Source organism: Chiloscyllium punctatum, chromosome 2 (genome assembly GCF_047496795.1).
Source record: "Chiloscyllium punctatum isolate Juve2018m chromosome 2, sChiPun1.3, whole genome shotgun sequence".
Classification (NCBI taxonomy): domain Eukaryota; kingdom Metazoa; phylum Chordata; class Chondrichthyes; order Orectolobiformes; family Hemiscylliidae; genus Chiloscyllium; species Chiloscyllium punctatum.
Genome location: NC_092740.1, coordinates 134,560,108 through 134,576,336, shown reverse-complemented (window position 1 = coordinate 134,576,336; position 16,229 = coordinate 134,560,108). Strand labels below are relative to the sequence as shown.

General features: G+C 38.5%; 1 protein-coding gene across 15 annotated transcripts in view; it reads right to left on the bottom strand.

Moving 5' to 3' along the window:
* The window catches only part of LOC140490074 (adhesion G protein-coupled receptor L3-like), a 652,730-nt gene that overhangs the window by 511,494 nt on the left and 125,007 nt on the right, over positions 1–16,229 (bottom strand). For all 15 annotated transcript variants that reach the window (XM_072589074.1, XM_072589083.1, XM_072589073.1 and 12 more), the window contains exon 2: positions 8,775–8,883. The gene's annotated coding sequence lies outside the window, so the exon portion shown is untranslated. The remainder of the gene's footprint in view (positions 1–8,774; positions 8,884–16,229) is intronic.

The following is a 16,229-nucleotide window of genomic DNA, read 5'->3' as shown; positions in this document are numbered from 1 at the left end:
GCAGAGGCAAGTGGACATAAGGACTGTCAGATCAACCATGATCTTATTGAATGGCAGAGGAGGCTGGAGGTGCTGAATGGCCTCCTGTTCCTTTTTCTTGTGGTCTAATTATCAGGGGAGTACATAGATAAAGCTTTTGATCTCCCAGCGGAAGTGGGCAGGGTCAAGAATAGTCTCAAAAGGGTGGTGGCGAAAACCATGATCAGAGTTCAATAAGAAGACACTTATGGCTTGTCCAAAAGGAAAGGGAGAAAGACATTGAACACACAAAGTTGGCAGTCACCAGCATTTACATGGATACCATTCTGGCTAATGTCAACGCCTCAATCAACACCAAAATTAACTTGCATGGTCATTATCATGCTGTTTACAAAACTTACACATTATAAATTAGCTGTTGTATTTCATTTTTCTTTAGGCTGAGGAACAGCTTAAGCTTATGAAAGGCACTCATTACTGACGTCAAATAGATATCACCACAAAAAAGAACAATAAATTCTGGGCAGACTTCCAAAGAAGTAGTGTAGAGTGGAACAAAAAAAATTGCTGCAAATTAGTAGTCACTGTCTGATAAGCACAGGTGATGGCCAACCAAGGAAAGTGCTGATGGAGACCAGAATGGTTAGCAGTGCTTGACACTGCGGAGAGGGCAACAGCATAGTCAGGACACTCAAACAGTTCATGACTTCAGTTAAAACAGTTCAGAAGTGAAACCCTCCATGACCTGACCCCTCCCTACTTTTGCACACTTTTTCGGTTTCAGGATCATTGGAGATGCCTGCATTCATCCAATACTGAGCTTTTGAGCATTGCTGATTTTAATCACCTTGCTATTTGTGGCCCAGCTTTCAGTTGCCTATGCCTTCCATACATCTTGCCTTCCTTACATCTTACCTTCCTCCTTTAATACTTTCTTAAAACTTGCTTTTCTGACCAGGCTTTTGCTTATTTGACTTAATACCTGACGTAGCTGATATGTTTTTTTTTAATCAATTATGCTTCAGTGAAATATGTTTGTTACTTTAAAAGCTTATACAACATGTTACTCTTGAGAGATTGACTAACAAGAAAGATGGGCACTGTTTTGGAGTACTCATGGCGAAGAACGGCATAATAAGGATAGAGGCAATAGTTAAAAAGAACAGCTAGATCAAACGCCAGTTCGCTCAGTAGATAGTAAGGCAATAGTACCTTCTTTTTTCAAAAAAGATGGAACACCAAAAAGGAAAATGTGCTCAGATGAGTTGGGAAAGCTATCTGAATTATCAAAGCAAGAGTGAAACAAACTTGATATTCAGTCAACATTCACAGGATAGCTGACTACCATTTATTTAATCTACCAAGCAAAATCCTTTCAACAAGCCAGATGTCACAATGTTCAGAATTACACTGGTTCATGTATGTCTACAGACACAACGCGATCTTTGGTCAGTGCTGAATTTTTTTGCTGATGCACTGTGCATTGACTTTAATATGGAATGTATTGTGCTGGAAAGGCCTTGGGGAATGGGGGACAGCAGTGAGTGAAACACTCACAGCTTGTGAATGATGTCACATTACAAAAATAAAACCTCAATCCAAATAATAGCCTTCGGCACACTTGCAATATTCCAGCTTTTTCAGAGTGTTCCTTTTTTAAGGATTCTTCCCCAGTTCTGTATGAACCACTAACTATGTATGAACCATGGCTATGGAATATTTTTTGCGAAGTTCTGCTGATGCAGACGAGAAGGGAGTGTTTCACGAATGGCAGATCAAGCCTGTAAATGGGTCAGAAAAATTCCTTTGACATGATTACTACATTGATGCTTAAGTAACATGTAATATTCAACTTGAAAAAAGGACCCATAATTAGAAAACCATCAAATTTGACATAAATCAGTTCATGGATAAAATCAATGAGAAAATGACCTCGGATGGTAACAATCTAAGTTACCTAGTATTCCCGAACCACAACCAATTTGAAATAATTTTCTCCCTCAGACAAATGTGCAAATGACAAAAAAGCATAGGCTTCATTATGCATCTATGAGCTGTAACCAAGCCACAGAGGGCCAAAGGGCCTGTACTGAGCTGTAATGTTCCATGTTCTATGTACACCAAAGGAGGAGAGCCAGGGAAAGATGCTCATTTGAAGAGTTAGTTCAGTCAATGTTGAGATCAGGAATATATTCTCCAAAGTACAAGCTGTGCTCTTTCAAGGAAGTTCCATCACAAAGGCATCTCCCTGAAGTAGTGTCCCATTAAAAAAACAATTAACCAAAAAGGAATCTGAAGTACACAACAGCTGTTGCTTTCTACCTTCTCCAAGAGTTAATCTGTAACAAAGAATGACACCTGCACATTCTTCCTTTGCTACGTCAGTGTCTGAAACTCAATGGAGGGGAAATAAGTGCATTCAAAATCGTCTAAAACACATGACACTATTACAAATTAAACCAACCATTTCTGATTTTAGGGATTTAATGAGATTCCCATGTAAACTGTGCATAATTTACAGTGGAGATCATCTATGTGCCAACATACTCTCATGCTGAATAACAATGAACCAAGAGGCTTCGAGACATTTCCATTGTACAATCATGCTGCAGACAGTCAGTCCCCTCCTCATCTCAAATCACTGAACTGGGGAGTGAGTTTTTCTTGAAGGTTACAGCTGCACTGCCATTTTACTTCAGTGGATGTAGCTTTTATGAGGGCGTACCCTAGCTTGAATGTGGACTGGCCAGGTCATGGTCACATGACTCATGTATTCTCTGGAGGCAGCAGATGGTGCTGCACAGTGAAGTATTTTCGAATTAGCTATCATCTCCTATTAGACTTACACCATACAACAGTTCTTTTGAAAAGTGCATACCAAGTAAATGTTCATTATTCTGTGAAGCTGTGTTGCTTTCAGAGAACAGTTTATGCAGTCAGCTCATGGGCTATCTTGAAATTAACTCCTTCATCGCTGAAGACAGAGTTCCACAATTGCAACTTCCAATTCCATTGGATGGCATTGACTGTAACCACAGTGACAGAAGCTGTAACTTATGATGCCACCAGGCAAGGTACTGTAAACAGTCAAACCTGAAATGATATAGTTCAATGTGAAATGCTACCATTGCCTAAGTTATCAATCAGCTTGTCTACAGGTAACAGTATAACATGGTTAGCGATTTTTGAGAAGATTTGTAGCTCATGTTGATGATAAGTATGTAAATTTGTTATACTTCTAAATATACCTACAAATAGAGAGGCAGGACATACCACAGGAGCTTCACCGCAAACTCTCACTGATGATGTTACCTAGTCATGGTGATGAAACGTCTGAAAACAAACCTTTCAGCCTAACGAGCTAACTTATATATGTATAACATGGTATTAAGGAACTGAAAAACAAGCCTCACAAGACCTCAACAAAGATAGATAAAAAGCAGTCGAGAGTGTGGTGCTGGAAAAGCACAGCAGGTCAGGCAGCATCCGAGAAGCAGGAGAATCGATGTTTCAGGCAAAAGCCCTTTGGATGTTGCCTGACCAACTGTGCTTTCCAGCATCTCACCCTTGACTAATCTTCAGCATCTGCAGTCATCACTTTCACCTCATAAATAAAAAGCACTCCATCCTTAAAGTCATTTATGTGAAAGATTGTCTTTTGGGGATGAAAATTCCCTCCGATTAGGATGCTGGACCTTGTGCCTCATGCTCTGCCAATATAAAAGTAATTTTCCTCCTTCTCAACTCAATTGGCTTGGTGTTGACAAGGAGTTTAGCATTTCAAGTACTGGAGTACTGGGTCAAAATTCATGAACTCTCTAGCTGCACTGAACATATGGTTAAACTCTGTGAGCTGCAGCACTTTGAGAAAGTATGTCACCCCAACCACCACCTCATCAGCAACTAGGTTTGGACAATAAATCCAGGATGCTTGCATTGCGTGAACAAAATCAACATATGTACGTCAACTCTCACACATGTCTTTTTTAATCCCGATTCACCACATTTTATTCAGTTGTCCAAAGAAGCTGGTCTGATTGCCAAATTCTGACCAAAGGATTTCGACCAAAAACATAAACCCATCTTTTCCATTGTTAGACAGGAACAAATGTATTGCACATTGTGGAATTTTACTTTTTTTTTCACATTCTCCACATATATATTTTATCCAGATTAGCGTGAACATCGAAATTTGTGGAGGGCAAAGACGCCAAAGAAAGCTCAGTGCAGACCAAGCACATTAGATAACCCATCCATGAAATCTCAGGAGGAAATGCTCTGTGCAAGAATTCTCTTGCTGTCAAAGATAGTGAAAGAAAAACTCCAGTATATCCATTTCACTTCACTCTCCTACTCTGAAGGTGACAATGATAGTGCAAAGCTGCATGTCCTAATGGCTACTCTTTCTACGAAGTGTCAGTTCCAGGCAGCAAGCATCACTTTATAATCCCATGGAATGAAAGTGTCGCAACAAATTTCAACCCAAGGAGACTCATGCAGACTTTTGCAAGGTTAAAATTAATTTCACAAGCTTTCATTCAAAATGTCTATTTTGCAGATTTTGAAAAATATCACATAGAATAGCAAGAACCTGCAATTATAGAGCACCTTTTATGTTCCTCAGGACCCTGCATAGATGTGGCCACTGTTTGAAGGTAAAGCCAATTTGCTCATAATAAGGTCCTACAACCAAAAAGGAATAAACAATCTAGTTGGTTTACTTCCAAAATATGGACCATGTTAAACATTAGGTCAAGAAACCACTGGAAAGCTTCAAATAGTGAATGGAGCATGAACTTACATCTTTCTGATTCAATTAGAAAAAAAAAGTACCATCTAAGCCAAGCAAAGCCTACCCATCACTTTTAAAACCAGAGGGAAAAACAGGGTAAGATAGCGGAAGGTATACGGGTTATGGGAGGTGTTTGAGACTGGGGTTAGAGGTTGATTAGGTTTCAACCTAGTTGAAACTTAACATTTTCTGGGTAATTACCCACTTAGTACCTTGGATAGTCTGAAGTCTCTGACTCTAAGCTCAGGGCCACAGACATTCATGGAATGTCTCAGGCTGCAGGGGAACAGCACATCAGAAGTCCAAATTTCCCAGACAATTAGCACATAGGTCCATGCATCAAGACATCTGCAGGATCCCAACATGGAGACAGAGGACTTGCCCAATATCAACATCACACCAAAATAAAGTCATTTCTCATGGATAGTGCAAATAGATGATTAAATAATTGGTAGCCTATTTCACAGCCTACGTGACTTTCACTTCCAGACTTTTGTATATTAGAAAACTAGGTATGGTGCAATATGGATGACCAAATATGTTAATGTGCATTTTGCAACATTGTTAGAGACCAATTTCATTACTTGGCATATTTTTCAAACCAGTCAAGATGCATTATAAATTATAATGCAGAAGTAATGAACTATCTTTAAAACACTGAACACTAAACACTTGAGAGATGTTGCTTGATCTGCTGAAAGATAAGCAGAGGTTAGATTTAAGTTGTTACCATTTGGTAATGCTGACAAAAATTATCCGCATTTTAAGCAAGTTCCAAGACTCAAAAAGAGAGGGAGCAGAGGATAAAATAAACCATCTGTGATAAAGTAGGAGGGCAATGATAAAATTACAAAAGTGGTGATGAAGCAAGAAAAAGGAACAGGAATATGTCAATAAATGTTGTGGTCCCTTTCTCATTCTATTCACATCCTCCATGCCTCAGTCACTGCCTTTTTCAGTCCAGGTTCTACACACTTTTGACACTCTATTTCCCATATCACTGCATGAGATATCCACTTTCTCAGTCATGTTGTGAGCGAGAGAGCCTGGTAAAGATAGTGAGTTGCAGAGACATTGCCCGTTCCATTGCTGAATGAAATTGGTTATGAGCTGGGCCAAAGAGAAAAGGGGAAAACAAAACCACTTTTTAAGCTCACTGAACCTGCAGAAATGACGGAAAGCTGCTCAATAGTAGATGAGTAAAATCAACTTTGTTTTTACCCGTTGCAACATCACATTAAAGATTTCTATTAAATACAGGAATCCCATAGGAGATAGTTGTATTAGCAAGGGAAGTGCATTGATGTCTGCACTGGTTTGAATCCTGTTGATTTAGGCATAGAGAACTTATTTACCCTATTACCCTGCCAAAATAAAAGCAAATGCAATGAGCAGCTTTCAAGGGGAGAAAGTAAGATGGTGTCATAAATTTCCCTCCACATCTCCTCCTTTCTGCGACAAAATGCCACATATCTTGTTCTCAGAAAAAGCAACCATCATATCTTGTTCCATGAAAAAGCAATGCTTATTCCAGAGCCACTGCCTCTCTTAGACCCTTTTTGATCAAAAGTTCAGTTAATTCATTTCGTATTTATTGTTTGTGTCATACCCAGTGGTATTTGAAGACTAATTCAAAGACTGATATTTATAGAAAGAATTTCCACTGATTTACATGAAAAATTGATGACAAGAATACATTGAATTCTTTGTTGAAGACAATAGTGCCTCAGTGACCAGAAGAAAATCAAAATCATAAATGACTTACGCTAAGGGACAAAGAAGGAAAGAAATCTGCTCAGAAAGGCGAATCAGTTTCTCAGTATTTTGCATAAGATATCAGTGCTCAATAGTTTAAAAGCAGCGTGGTGCAATGGTTTTCATTTAACAAAACAATCTCATATTGAAACAGGGAGGATGTGATCGAACAGGTCATCTCATGACATAATAAAAACGAATCAATCAAACCAGTTGTTGGTACATCAGGTCAATCACAAATACCGAACAGTCAATTTTGTCTCTCATTCAAACTGATTGAACCAAATTGTTTTTCCATTCTTCTCATTGTATAAGGATTTCCGTTAGAGGTTAATCACAATACATTACCATTTCCATAGATGAACCAAGTAAATTCCAGGAACTGAACTGAAAATGATACCAAACATTTTTCCTTGAATCAAACAGCAGAAATGCTTACGTCTACTAAAAACTCAGAAGAAAATAAAACTTTTAATTCCCACCTTTCCCGACTATTCCAAAAGAAAGGTGAAAATGGTTGAGACCAAAGAAAAACCTGGGGAATAAAAGGGAATTTGAGGTGCCAAATTACTTCATTGTTACTTTGTTTTATGTCAAAATAATTGCTGAGGAACAAACATAAGTCAACATAAAAAAGAAGATCAGATTGGTCTTTTGGAAGCAAGCATGTGCAGCAAGTTCATACAAAGGTCTAGATTTGAATTGCTCCTCTTGTAAATCCTATATTGTATTATTGCAGCACATGAGGGGACACTTGAATATTAAACAACACAATGCAAAGACTTGGTTGAAAAGTTAAAATCCATTTACTGCATAACACGTTTACTGGAATAGTTTAGAACCTGTTCCAGCATGTCAACTTAATGGGACAAGTACCTGAAGTACAGCTGAGGAAACATATTTTCTCCAGTCTTCTAACGAGGAAATTTTCAAATCACTTCTTGAAAATCTCAGAGAGAAATCAATCCCTTGTTCAATAATCAACTGTACTTTGCATATTTTGTACATTATGTATTAATGGCTGAAGGCAAAGTGACAAGAGATTTGCAAACTGAGGCAAAAAATTAGCTGATGAAGAGAGATTGCAGAACTCCATAGAATAGAAAGATCTGAGAGGCCTGATTCATGAATCACAAGAGATTAGCATGCAGACACAGCAAGTGATTATGAAGCAAATACAATATTTGTCAATTATTGCATGGTGAGTGAAATGTCCAGGGATTTGGTGAGACCACATCTGGGGATACATGTACAGTTTTAGTTCCCTTATTTAAGGAAAGGCATAAGTGCATCAAACATTATGAAGAAAATGTAATTGGATGATCTCTGGGAAGAAGTGATTATCTTATGAGAACAGGTTGGAATTGCATCGAAGTTTTTCGAAGATCTTACAAATATCCTCAAGGTACATGGCAGGGTGGATGCTGAAAGAATACTTTCTGTTAGTGAAGGGACTAGGACTAGGCAACACAGATTAAAATTAAGGGATATCTCATTGCAAACAGAAACAAGGAACGTTTTCTTTTCTCTCAGAGGATAGTTAGTTTGTGGAATTCACTCCATTGCAAGATCACTGATTTTTTTTTTAAAAGGATAAGCTATATTGACCTCCTTGTCAGTCACGAATCACAGGGTATAGGGGCAGACAAACAAGTAAATGCTACAATTTGGTCAACCCCAATTTTATCAAATAGTGGAGCAGGCTCAAGCAAACAGACGTCATTTGGTTTACTTCTGCTCCAAATTCTTGTATTGTACATTCAGTTCTAGGTTGAATTGCAGCTTCAAAATGTGAAGAAGAAACTCAATGGAACAATTTGGAAAGAACAGCAGTATTTCAACAGACAGCTGAAATAGAACGCTCCCTGTTAATGCTTACCTGAGGGATTTACATCTACAGAGGCAAAGACACAAACTTTGAGACACCAAAAAAAAACTTACAAAGATCAAATTCAACACATTGGACTGGGAGAACTAACTTGAGCATTCAGAAATGGCTTCCCACAATTGCTTCACAAACATAAAAATGGAAGAGCAACGACAATTTGTTTTGCTTAGTTATTTACATAGACCATTTGGCAGGATCAAGCTCGGATTTAAGATTTTTAAAGCCCTCCAATCACATTTTGCGTTTTCTCTTGTTAGTGTTGAAAACAAATTGATCTGCTCATTTCTAACAGATTTCAGAAGCGTTTCGTTTCACATGCTCATGAATTCCTCGCATATTATTCACAGAAGCAATACTAACCTCAATCTGAATTGATCGAAACTAGTGACCAAGCAGTTCTGTACCCAAGTCCTCAAATGATTTCCTAAGCCACCGAAACAAAATTGTCCTCAGAATCAATGCAGAGCACCTGAAAAATATGGATGCATTAATGTTAATATTTTACAAGTACATTTCTGGCGTGCAATGTGATACGCATGAAACATTAAAATCTTAATGTCTTAAAGTTAAAAGGAGCTGCCACTATACACTGCAAATATTTGTAACCGAAACAGCTTTCACTTTTGCAAAATTCCAATACCATTTTTTAAGGGAGCATAGAATATCTAATTTTTTTCAAACTATCCATTCGGAGTTTGGAAGACATAATTCCAATCTTGGATTTGGAAAGCACTGTCTGATTCTTAAAGTGTTAGTACACACACAGAGAAAATAATTAACAATTAATTGCATAAAAGCACTGCTGGAATACGAATGCAGTCCACTGGAATGAATTGGGGGACATTTGTCTGGATAAGTAGAAAGGTTGGCGGTATAGCTAAGTGTCTTTTCACAATGTCAGCTACTTCAAAACAAAATGAATTCACATGGCACTCAAGATTAGAACACCTAGTTTTAAACTAAGTTGAACCAGCTCAACCCGGGGTCTCATACAACATTTGAGTTAGGCTTGCAGTTGGTAATGCAAACATCTTATATTTTCCACATCCACTGCTCAGAGCGAAACCAGATTAATTTCAACAGCTGAAAAATGACCTCTTCTTAAAAAGGAAACAAAACACAGCACAACTAAAATGATTTTCTATTCTGTGAATGATTAACCATTAAATCATGACAGATCTTTGTGCCTGCCTTCAGCAGTGAACGGTGAAATAACTGGGTTGAGTGAAAAATTAGAGCTGCAAGGAGCTGCTTTAGCATGCTTGGGGAATGATAAACTCTGATGAAAAGCTAAGGCAATCTTCACAATGCATCAGCTATTAGTTTACGTGCAATAATCGGGAAATGATTCTGCTGCAGAGGACAGGTCTGATGATATTCAGGTAAATTTTTCAACCCCAAATAGGCTCATCAGAAGCACAGTGTTTAGCTCCATTACCATCTCACCCTTGTTGCACAAAGGAAAATACCATTTGAGTTGAACATAGATTAAAACCTTCACATGCTTTAGAGACTGTGATAAATCTCCAAGGTCAGCAATCCATAGATAGTAAACAGTCATGTTCGTTTGATAAATTTTATTAATTTCTATTTGTGAAAGGAAGAGGGAAAGGGGATTGGGGGAAAGGGAAAAAAAGAGTACGTAGGCAAACAACGGACATCAGGATTCCTACTGTTCCTCAGCATAATGATTATTCAAGACAGATGGAAGTTTACCAACTCAAGACATTTATGCGGTTTCATCAGCTCACAATCTTTTTAAACTACTTAAACAGCATTTTTAAAATTCATTGATGGAAAGTGGGAATCACAAACTAGGCCAGCATTTTTCGCACATCCTTATATTTCCATGAAAAAAGTGGTGGTGAGCTGCCTACTTGAGTTGTTCCGATAGGGCAGCTCACCCTACACTTGCCACCTCGCTAAGTCAGGCATTTGGCAACCATCTAAACCTACCATCAACTAAGGGACACTGGGAAATCTGCCAGACCAAGTAGGTGGGCAAGTGGGTGTGTTCTTCAACCTCCGCCATTCAAAGACAGAGGCTTCAAGGGGGTCAACTCTGACTCCTCCCTGTACACAATGCCCCCAGTCCATCACAAGAATAAGAAAAAGATTAACCTCCTTACCACTCGAACCTGAGGAGCGGGCTTCAAGCAACAATCTTTAGGACCCAGAAGCTACTGATCTCTAATTGGCTGATAGTGATATCGGTCAGTGATAGGTCAAACAACTCAGCCACACTCTTCTGTCAACACCTAATGATCTAATAAGTGTGTGAAATGTCTACTGTCACCAACTAACACACTTGCACCACTCAATTTAAAATTTTAAAAAATGAAAAATCATGCTCTGTGTCATGGTCCAAATGTAATTGATTAAAACTATGCAACCCAATAGCTTATGTTTACTGACAGAACTATCACTTAATGTTGCTAAACCTGGTGTCAAATGCTGTGTAGCCGTTGAACATACACATGAAACCAGAAGCAAGATATGAAAGCCTTAATACTGGAACTCTATCTGAAAGCATGAGTTAAAGAGCTTACTTTACATCTCCAGTCTGTTTTGATATTGTTTACATGCTTATTCATCCTTAAATTTCTTAAAATGATACCCACTTTATATTTTTAACAAGGTGAAGCAGGTTAACTCGAGGCACTGCACAGGTCAAATGCAGTCAAACTTTTATTCTGCCTTAGCTACCTTTGCCAATTCATGATACCACTCTCTTCACTGCACTATATTTATGATGTCTCAGTACTCTGGCTCAGTCGATCTACATGTTAGATACTATACTTCAATTAAATGCAGCGAGTCTCAGATTTAACAATTACACCTTTTCCCTTATCCAAAGTTTTTGCCTCCTCCATCACCACACCTTGCACTGTTGCTGTTTTCTTCAAAACAGTGCTGCATCCATTATTTTAAAAATAAATCTTCAGCAACTTCTTCCTCATTCTTCTAATACCAACATACTGATCAAACAAAGACTGTGGCTTCTACCCCACCTGACATTTTGGCTAAGCCATCATTGCTCCTGTAACAAGCTCAATAGTTGATATCGTTGAGTTTCTGCAATATGGTATGAATCATGGCCAATTTCTCTCTTCCTTCAATAGCAAGCACAAGAAATGAAGGTCAGGTACAATTTCCTCAACACTACTCTGTCACAGAGTAATGTAAAGTACTAACTGATATACAAGATTAGATCAGAAAGTGAACATTGGACATCATAGACCGATGGCAAAGAATTAGAGAAAAAGTTGTTGTTTTGTCTATACAGTCCATCTGATCTCTTTCACATGAGCTGACAAATCATCTAAAATACTGTTACTTTGCTCTCAGCTATTGTATCCCATTGAACTTTGAGAAATGCAGGTCAGCCAAACTTTATTTTGAACCTTTATCAATCTTTTCTTTTGTGATCTACCCTACAGATTAATTGGAGGGATTTTTTTTCTGCAGTCACAATTACTGTTGAACTTGTTGAAAACTGGAGTGCTCATTAAATATCCTCATGAAAGATAGTTATATTGACTGTTTCTATTGTAGTCTAACATCAATGTACAGATGAAGTGCATCATCACTGCTGCAGTCAAATAGTCTTTCCAATTACTAACTGACCCATGTACTTCTATATTACAGGCTCTTTCTTAAGACTATCCTTGATTAAAATCTGAAAGATTGCTTAAAATTTATGAAAAAGTCACTGATCAATGGAGGCTTTTGCTTTGATTTTTCAGTTAATAGGTGTAACAGGAGATTCTGGAAAATAGGTAGCTTGTAAGTTCTCACTACTCAGATGTATCTTTTGGATTCATTCAGAAGCTGTCACAAATGATAACATCTTCTCACCACACACAAGAACTAATGAGGAAACCTTACTGTTTTTCTTTGATTTATTTACATATTTATTCATATTCATGTTCCTCAAAAATGGTGTAATTTTAGAGAAAATTCTTATATCAAGTCAACTGCTGTTGGCTGCAGATGGAGAAAGAGCTGTCTTTAAAACATTGACTCAAATATGCCTTCAACAGCCAGTCGTCATTGTAGGATGAACAAAACACAAAAGCTCATTTAGACTGAAACTCTTTGTGACCTTGAACAGCTTAACTCAAAGTTTTGCAACAATCTTGGAATATTCTCATTTAGATATTAACCCAAATTACTCACAGACCAAGATTATTTATGGCCAACCAATGCTTAGTTAAGCATTCTCTTCCCTTGACAGAGTTTATTCCAAGACGTATAGTGCTGTGACAGTAAACATGCATTAAATTGTGCAGATGAGCAAGTCTCCTGACCTGCTGCGCTTTTCCAGCAACAAATTTTTCAGATGAGTAAGTCACCCAAACAAATGCTACTGCCCTGATTTGAATCCTGATATTAGAGTCATAGAATCATAGATTCATACAGCATGGAAACAAACCCTTCAGTCCAATTCATCTGCACCAACCATATATCCCGATCTGACTTTGTCCTATTTGCCAGCATTTGGCCCATATCCCCCTTAACCCTTTCTATTCATATACCTATACCTAACCTTTTAAATGTTGTAATTGTACCAGCCTCCATCATCTGGCAGCTCGTTCCACATACACACACACACAACACCCTCTGCATGATAAAGTTACCCCTCAGGTCCTTTTTAAATCTTTCGCCTCTCACTTTGAACCTGTTTAAGACTCTCCCACCCCAGGGAACATTCATTCCTTGGCTATTCATCCTATTCATGCCCCTCATGATTTTATAAACCTCTACAAGGTCACCACTCAGTCGCCAATGGCCCAGGGAAAGAAACCTAGCCTTTTCAGCCTCTCCTTATATCTCAAACCCTCCAGTCCCAGAAACATCCTGGTCAATCTTTTCTGCACCCTTTAACAACAACATTCCACCATGCCAAGTTATAATCCAACAGGTTCATTTGGAAGCACTAGCTTTCTGATCGCTGCTCCTTCATCAGGTAGCTGTGAAACAGGACCATAAGACACAGAATTTATAGCAAAAGATTACGGTTTCATGCAACTGAAATAATATATTGAACAAACCTAGATTGCTGTTAAGTCTTTCATCTTTTAGAATGGGTTGCAGGTTTTGGTTCATTAATATGTCAATCCCAGAACTTCATCTGCAAACTTACTAACCATACTTCCTATATTCACATCCAAATCATTTATATAAATGACCAAAGGTAATGGACCCAGCACTGATCCTTGTGGCAGACCAATGGTCACAGGCCTCCAATCTGAAAAGCAACATTCCACCACCACCCTCTGACTCCTTCCTTCAAGCCAACTTCATATCCAATTAGCTAGCCCCCTCCTCCCTCTGCAACCCCCGGATCCAGTGTGATCTAACCTTACTAATCAGTCTATCATGCAGCACCTTGTCAAACGCATTGCTGAAGTCCATATGGACGACATTTGCTGCTCTGCCTTCATCAATCTTCTTTGTCACCTCTTCAAAAAAACTCAGTCAAGTTATTGAGACATGATTACCCAAGCAGAAAACCATGTTGTCGATCTCTAATCAGTCCTTGCCTTTCCAGATGCACGTAAATCCTGTCCCTCAGAATTCCCTCCAACAACTTGCCCACTACTGACAGACAGCTAACTGGTTTATAGTTTCCTGGCTTTTCCTTACAAACGTTTCTTAAATAATAGCACCACATTAGTCAACCTCTATGCTTCCAGCACTTAATCTACTAAAACATCACAAGTTCATACCTTACAAATGCAAAAAACTTGATCTCCGTCATTTCTGTCTGTGGTTCTATGCTTTCCCAGCGGGAGTGGGGGGAATGTTGCTGTAACACCCGAACTGCAATCAATGGAGATCGACTGAACTGATGAGAATTTATCATTACCCTCCAAAAGGTTTTGCCTTGGTGATACCAGATGAATGAATGAAGAATAAATGTATCATACCAAGTAACATTAAGCACCCTATCGACCCTCAAAAGCAAATTTTATATTTATGGGATGTCAAATTCATCCATAAACACTAAATTTGCTGTGCATATGTTTTGAAGGAACAATATATTTGTTTTAACTTCTATTAATTTAATTCAATTAAATTAATTCGTCTTAACTTCCTCATATTCAATTTAAAAAGCAGGTGAAGGATATCAGGTGCTCTTATCTTCCTAATTTGCAGTGGATGAATACTTCAATGTGACTGGTTTTTTACCTACCTGCTGGCATCACTGCTATTGACACCAAATCATTCCTCTGACTTGGCACCAGATTTAAACTGTAAAAGGGAAAAATCACACCATGACACTACAGAATGGGCAGCTCTCTTCAAGGTCAGCACTGAGTGCACTTCCACCCACACAATCCATGCTATTACTGTTCCATTAATCAGATCTGCAAACAAAGGTACCTCTGATAAGGATGAATCTTGGGTTTTTTTTAAAAATGTCTTCAGTGAAGTAGCAAACAAAAAACAAACGGTCTTTATAGTAGGTAGATTTTAATTACCACTTGCACGTCCAGGCCACAAAAAAAAAATCACAAAACATTAACAGATCAGCCAATAGTTGGTCAGATAGAAACTGGCTGTTCACCCTGCTTTCTTGATGTAGTGTCACAGGAAGGGTATCAAATTTATCAAAATTATTGATAAATTTTTTCAATTCAGCCAAAAAAAATGACAATTTTGTACACAGCTTTATTTGTGTTGATGTGATGATTGAAACACACCCATTTTAAAAAGGTAAGAGCATAAAAGAAGTGGTCTTCCTCCTGTGTGGGACAGCCTGATCAACAATAGAACGGGCACAACTGGTTTTAGCAGCAAAATATCAGCTTAGCATAAAAAGAAACATCATCTTGTGAAAGTGTTTGGCAAACATTTTAATTTGTATAAATGGTAAACCTTTCACTCCAACGAAGTATCATACTGGACTTGAAACTTTAATTCTGTTTTCATCTTCACAGCCTGCTAAGTAGTTCCAGCATTATCTGATTTTATTTTAGACATTCACATTCATAATCTGCTGCTTTCATTTAATAGTTTCACTACACTGGCATTGATGGAATTGCCATGAAAATACTTAACTCAGGGTAAGTTTTTCAAGTTGGTCCTGTTTAGGGGGCAAGGGTCAGCCAGGTGGACCTCATAGAATACGAGTTCCCTGAGTGGGGCTGTTAGTCTGGTCCAATTAGGCAGCCCTAGCTGACCGCTATAAACAGGAGTGTCAAACATCCTGTCACTGAGTGCTGGCTCTGAGACAGCTGAATCAGTGTTAAGGACTCTCCATGTGTAAATACAGGCTGACGTTGTGATGGGATTCAGGCTTCTGTGGAGTTATTTCATGAAGTTCACTACTGGCAACACAAATCACCCTGACATTGGGCTTTGAAAAGTAGCTAGTAATCTCGAGACACACACACACGTTCTTTAACAGGAATGGCACATCCCTTACTCAAGTGAGCACTGAAATACAATCTGTCATATGAGTACTACTTCATATTCAACGACAGGCAGGAGAGGGGATAGGCCATGGACACAAACCCGTAATTCCTCACTCGCGGAGCTGTCAATAAAAAGGAAACATTAGCAGCCACATGCTTAGCAAGAGTGACACTGACAAATGGTCAACATGTTCCTTTATCCGCTCTGCGTAACCCCATCCTCCCCCACTCAATCGCTTTCAACTGTTTTGAAGGGAATACAATGATGGTCTGCAATCTTGTGCAGGCAGCAATTTCAAAGTGAATTACATTAGCATTAAAAAACATACACGAGGGTAGAGGGTGGAATAAAAGTGGCATAGTTCTCTCAGTTGAGGAGAAGGTGCTGCTA